At 50.7% G+C, this 6609-nt stretch overlaps 1 long non-coding RNA gene across 1 annotated transcript; it reads right to left on the bottom strand.

The window, feature by feature from the left end:
* Nucleotides 1–49: 49 nt before the first annotated feature.
* On the bottom strand, nucleotides 50–2635 carry LOC135362579 (uncharacterized). The gene is made up of 3 exons (XR_010407449.1): nucleotides 2140–2635; nucleotides 1800–1850; nucleotides 50–642 (listed from the first exon to the last, which is right to left on the bottom strand). It is a non-coding gene; the product is annotated as an uncharacterized LOC135362579 (long non-coding RNA).
* Between the last annotated feature and the right edge of the window lie 3974 nt (nucleotides 2636–6609).

Raw genomic sequence — 6609 nt, 5'->3', positions numbered from 1 at the left:
TCATGAGGGTCCTACCCTTATGACCCGATCACCTCCCAAAGGCCCCACCTCCTGACACCTTCACCTTGGGGGAGAAGTTTAAACATGTAAGTCTGGGGGGACACGGCCTTCAGTCCATAGCACAAGATTGTCATGAAGGTGATGGCATTTGGAATGGGGCAGAGAAGATCCTGGAGCGTGCTGAGTGCCAGGACCGCCGGAAACAGGTCGGAGAAGACCAAGGGGCTGGTTGGGGGAGGGTAAGGCACACCACGGGAGTCGGATAGCAGAGGCCGTGAAAGCTCCGGACCTGCTCCCACGCCCGCCAGCAGCCCCGCACCTCCGCCCAGCCCCACACGTCCACATTCTGATGCACAACAGGGCCTGACGGCCAACGGAACATGACTGAGTTTGTGAGCGGATTGCCGGAGCTTGCCGTTTACAGTGTAACGTAGTTCAGATAAAAACCTGTCTGGGCTGCATGCCGGTGGCCCGTCCTGGCTGGTGAGGAGCAGACACTCCTCGGACGGAGCCTGGTGGGGAGGGTCTGAGGAGACAGCGGAGTCCGGGGGAAGAGCCGCTGCAGGGAGGAGGCCGAGGTGGAAGGAGAGGGAAGAAATACGACTCAGGGCGTAAACTTCGTGTGCAAACAATTCTTCCAGCCTGAAAATTTAAAGCAGCAATTCCTTTAAAAAGCCAAGAAAAGTCTAAATCACACATCTTTTCAACGATGGTAAGTGAAGACATTTTACTGGTGCTTGTGCGGGTGAGGGGTGAGCCCAAGACTGGCGCTCAACTCTGGTGCGTGTGGCCTCTTTCTCTACCAAGCCTGGAAGATCTCCTCCGAATGTCTTTGCCTTTGTTATGGCCCCACAATTTCCCGGCCATTCCCAGATGGCAGCCCTCTTGCGACCTCCCTGCCCTCGGATTCCGTCCGGGGTGGGATGGGCCTCAGCATCTGGACACAGCGCTGCGTGGCCAGCCCCAGTGGTCTCCCGGCCCGTCTCCTCGGGCTCCGGCTCCGGCTCACTCTGGCAGCCTCCGTCACAGCTCCTTCTAGGTCGAGCGTGTGAAACGTAGCAGGAGGCAGAGGCAAGGCCGTGGCTAAGACGGGCCTTGCTCACAGAGCAGCACGCAGGCTGTCCCCAGAGGCCAGGGCAGGAGGGGAGAGCTGGGGGACAGGTGGGCAGCCCGCACACGTCTTGTCCTGGGGGTGCCATGCACTCCCTTCGAGGGTGGGGTTCAGCCCACAGCAGTAGGGGGAAAGGAGAACAAGCCCGCGGAGCCTCAGATGTCAAGGTAAGCAAGGCCTGGCCTGTCCCCCATGCTCTGGAACCCAAGCCAGCCTGTCTGGACCAAAGTGCGGCCCGGCTAAACGTTCTCGGGGTCCCAGGGGCTTTGGCTCTGACCCTACTCACGGCTTGACTTCTTCCTAAAGTAGAATCGAGAATATTTGCAATTAGCCAGCTAAAGATAGAAAGCGAAGACAATGCAATGATGTGTTGTTCGACACGTAGTAAAAGCAGAATTTTAGGCTGGAACCTCGCTTTTCCTGATCTACATTAATATTGTAGAATCAGACAACATGTGGACCAAGTAAACATTACACTTTTTGTCATGAAATATCTAAAAGCGGCACACCAAACCTTTTAGTTTAAAAAAAATGAAAGCCAGTAAAACATTTCTGCATTCCAACATCAAGGGAACTGTGAATGCATCTACGAGTTCTTGTACACAATTAATAGGAGTGTTTCATTTCGCCCCGTATAAACTTGCTCAGCTGTAAACAAACCGTCATGGAAATTGGACCAAATACTAACCTCATTGCCTGGACGCCACAACAAATGACGACATCAGAGTAAACGGGAGCCCTGCAGATGTCAGACAGAAGGAAGGTTCGCTTTACATCCTCATTGAGGTATAAATTCTGTTCCCAAGAATCCAGCGGCTTTAGCGCACTCACGGGCTGTCAGCGCGAGCTCATTTTAGAAGGTTCTCTGCAGCCCCCAAAGCGCCCGGCGCCTGTTAGCAGCCCCACCGCTCACCCTCCCCACCCTCAGCCCCAGGCAACCACTAATCTCCCCACTGTCTCCAGAGAGGCCCTGATTCTGGACGTTTCACGTAAGTGGAATCATACAACATATGGTCTGAGAAAATTACCTTTCAGTGGGATTTTAATAGCTGTATGCCCATAATAAGAATGTTTTTATACTGCAACTTCATTTGCTATTCCTAAGAAAAGGAAGCCCCATGAGAACTTGTCCAGGTGCCCAGACAAGGGTCTTCTTGTCGCTCTTGTATCTCGAGCATTTCTGTGCCCACGGGATGCTTCCCGACCGCCTCGTCAGGTCGCCCTCACAAACCGAGTGATGATGCAGGGGTCACTGCCTCCTTCATCCACGCGGCGTGGCGGCGTGGCGGAATCTCCGTCAGGCTCCGTGATCTCCACAGTCGAGCAGGACCTGACACGTCCTAAGTCCCTGTCTTCCAGAGGCTGGCACGTGGCTTCACATAGAGTGCACGCACGCACATACTCCAGTGTCATGGCTCCACCATACAGGACCCTATAAACGGCTGCCCTCCGTGGAATTTACCGCAGTGGTCTCATTTCAAAGACATTCTGTCTCTTGTATTACATACAGAATAAAGTCCAAGGAAGTTTAACCAATCTGGGGGAAAAAAATCAAGAAACTCACGTTTTCAAAAAAAATCATGTTTTCTGACCAGCTTACAATTTTCATTTGCTGTTAACTTAATTGGCAATCTCTGAGGTGTGCAGATGTCCAGCCTGCTGAATTCCTCTAGTGCTAACAATGAATGCAACAGTTTCGCTGCTCGCCCAGTCTGCTCCCTATGCTCACCGCAGAATTAGGACCAGAAAGGCCCCACGATGTATCATCCACATGAATCATTGTTACCTTACCGCCTAGCCTCCTTGTGACACGCTTCTGCCGCTGTTCACACTGCGGTGCTATCTCCAAACCCACACACTCCCAGCCAACGTCTGAGGCAGCTATACAAAAATATACCACCTTGTCGCTCATCCAATCCGAAAAATTTTTTTAAAAAGGAATTTATTAATACCATCTCACTGAAAACATTTCAAAGTCTGTTGAATCCAGATTGTTATGGCACCAAAGAAGCCAATGAATTAAACCATGAATTAAAATATGAATTAAAATTAAAATTTTTTAATTAAAATTAAAAAATGAATTAAAAATAAATCATAACGGGCGGGGCCGTCCTACTGTCCTCGGATTCGTTTGTGGGCTTTGTCATCCTACAGAGCACAGAGCACTCGTCCAGCTGCCAGGGTCCCTCCGGAAGGCTGGTCCAGGGGGCGGCACCACCCGCTCACCTTTTCATCTCGGGGAGGGAGACGGACGTGTGTTCTTTGCGTGTTTGCACAGCTCCCACCCTGCAGTTGGCTAAGCAAAAGCAGGCTCCGCTTGGTCCTAAATATCTGCATATGAGGCCAATGCCCCACTTCCCAGTGACAGTTTTTGGGTAAGGGGGTCTTTTTTGCTTTCTGATAATTATAAAAAGATGATAGCCCCACCCTAAAACTACTGTCTTTGTACCAGGCACTAAGCTAAATGCTTAAAATGTGTGCTGTCACTAAGTTCTCCTGAAAGCTTGGTGGGCAGGTGCCTCTGTCCCCACCAAGCAGGTGAGGAGGCCAGGCTTTGGAGGGCTGGTCAGCAGGCTCCTGGCACCCGCGGCACCGCGAGGTGGGGACACTGGCACTGAGCCCACGCCCTCACCACTTCGCCATTGTGTGTGTCTGAGCACAAATTATTCTTGTGAGGGAAGAAGACTTTCTGTTTTTAGAAATGTTTCAGGGGCGCCTGGGTGGTGTAGTCAGTTAGGCATCAGACTCTTGGTTTCGGCTCAGGTCAGGATCTCGGGGTCATGAGATCAAGCCCTGTGTCAGGCTCCGTGCTCGGCGGGGAGTCTGCCGGACATTCTCTCTTCCCCTGCCCCTCCCACTCGAGCTCTCGCTCTCTCCCTCTCTCTCTAAAATAAATAAATAAGCCTTTAAAAAATGTTTTAAATGTTATTCCCCCCCCTTTTAGAAGAAAAAGAGTAGCGAGTGCTTTTGGGGTCTTTCCTGGAATTTTGCGTTCTCTGTCCTTGAGGGTGGGCGACTTTCCGAGGCCGGTTAGCGGTGCCCACGGCACAGTTCGTAAAGCTCCTGGTGCATAAGTGCTACAATTGCTGGAAGTGACACTCAGATGTGGCTTCTTGCCCTTCGAGCCCTCGCTTTGTCCCTGGCAAGTGCGGGGCGTGGGCATCTGGGTTAGGGCCACATGCCTGGGTTAGGCAGGAGTGGCCAAGTGGAGGCCAGAGCTGCAAGCACAGGGCGCCAAAAATGTCAGCTTTCATCCCAGAGAAGAGCCACAGACACATGCCGTTAGGACGCGCATCTCTGCGTCCCTGGTCGAAAGACAGCCGGCGCTTGCCATGTCGGCCAAAACCCAGACTTTCATAATGTGAGAATTTCATGGAAACTGCCTTCAGCATAATAAGTACAAGTGATTTATCTGATAAAAGAATGTCAACAGCAAGTACGTGTAATTGGTGTGGTGACAAATTGTACCTGTCCTTCCCAGGAAGAAAGGGACACTGCTGTGCACAGGCAGGACGGGGCAGGGTCAAGGATGGGCGCTTGCATTTTCGACGCAGCTTTCAGAAGCGCACGCGATCCTTTCAGAGGGTCGATGCAAATTATACCTAATAAAGTTATTATAAATAATTGCTGCCTCTCTCTCTTCTCCTGCGTAATCAGGGGGTTTGGAGTGCAGAGCAGGCAGTTACGGATGAGAGATGCCTTTAATTCTGAATTGGGGGCGTCTCGCGGAGGACCCCTAATCTTCACTGAAGTCACAGATTCACTTTCAAAGATTCGTGACATCTTAGGGAATCGGAGGCCCATGGGACTCAGAGATTCAGCCAGGAAGGGTGAGAAACGCAGCCTTCGGTGGGTCCTCGGGATCTGCACACACCACCTCACACACTGGAATGTCACGGAGAGGCAGAGAGAAGGCACCTGCTTCCTCGTGACAATGGCTGGAGAGCAGCGAAGGCACCACAGGATGAGGGGAAATAAGTAGGCTATGGTACCTCGGGCACAGTATCACATAATGAGGTGGGAGGGCCATTCATTCCAACAGTATTTGTTGAGAGACCCCCTTGTGCCCACACTGAGCCAAGCGGTGGGGGTCCCTTGACATTCCCCAGACCCTTGTGGCTGCGGTCAAGGCCAGGTGGCAAAATGACAGAGGCCAGAGAAGTGCAGGGCTGTCCCTGGGGCGCGGGAGGGTGCCCCAGACCAGCCCAGCCCAGCCACAGCCAGGTGGGAACGTGTCCAGGCCTGAGCCTTGAAAACCACAGCTAGATGCCCTGCAAAAAGCCAGCTCTGAGAATGCTGATGGGGGTTTGTCAGAACGGGGCACTCATCCCCAAATAGCTCTCGTCACCCGGTGGGTAATGTTCCCGCCAGGCCAGCTGTGGCAAAGCTCTCAACACAAAGTGGGTAAAAAGGGCTAGGGGGGCCGAATGGGTTTCCTCAGCCAGGTCAGGCGAGCCTGGAGAACACGGAGAACAAAGCCGGGCTGCCAGCAGGGGTGATGGTGGTGGGCCGTCAAGAGGTACAAACTTCTAGTCGCCAAATAAATAAGTCCTGGGGATGAAAAGTACAGTACAGGGAGCGTCGTCAATAATAATACTGTAATAACATTTCACGGTAAAAGATGAGTAACATATGGAGGTGTTGAATCACTATGTTACACACCTGAAACTGATGTAACATTGTCTGTCTATTATACTGCAATAATAAAAACATTTAATTAAATAAAAATATTTAATTAAATAAATTCAAAAAAGAAAATATCCTACACACATGGGCCACACGGTGGGCTTCGCAGTTTGCAATAAGCATACTCCCCCGTATGAATAACTTCTCGTTAAGCATTTCAGGGATTCGGGGCACCTGAGTGGCTCAGATGGTTAAGCATCTGCCTTCAGCTTGGGTCATGATCTCAGGGTCCTGGGATGGAGCCCCGTATCGGGCTCCTTGCTCAGTGAGGAGTCTGCATCTCCCTCTCCCACTGCCTCTCTCCCCTGCTTGTGCTCTCTCTCTGTCTCAAATGAATAAATAATAATAATAATAATAGAAGAATTTAAGGGATTAGCTTCATGTGCCTGACATGGTAGAGACAAAAATGAGATTTCAATACAAGAGTGTATTTCTTCTAGAGCTCTCTTAAGAGATTTCCCATTTTTGTCATCACTGAGACTATGGTATTGTGTTTGGGAAGAGGTTCACTGGTGTAAAGTTAAAGGTGGACAGACCTTGTTAGACACACAGCTGTTGATCCAGAACAGCTGTACAGATCCCAAACCCCAACCAACCAAACGGGACTCCGAAGAGTCCACTTGGAGTCTAGTTTATTCTTTAGGCAATCCTTTGAAACTCTCCGTGAGAAGCTAGTAATTACATTTTTCCCATTTTGATGGAATAGTTGAAGTGTCTATGGTTCATTACAATAGTAATTGAATGCGTGGTTTAAAGAAGAGTAGGACTTTTCTAGATACATCAGTCTCCATGCACCTCAGCTGACCCTAAAC

The sequence above is a fragment of the Mirounga angustirostris genome, unplaced genomic scaffold (genome assembly GCF_029215605.1).
Source record: "Mirounga angustirostris isolate CCGP_5_RB_7025 unplaced genomic scaffold, mMirAng1.0.hap1 SCAF_14, whole genome shotgun sequence".
NCBI classification, from domain to species: domain Eukaryota; kingdom Metazoa; phylum Chordata; class Mammalia; order Carnivora; family Phocidae; genus Mirounga; species Mirounga angustirostris.
Note: the sequence above shows the minus strand (reverse complement) of the source record. Positions and strands in the feature narration are given on the sequence as shown.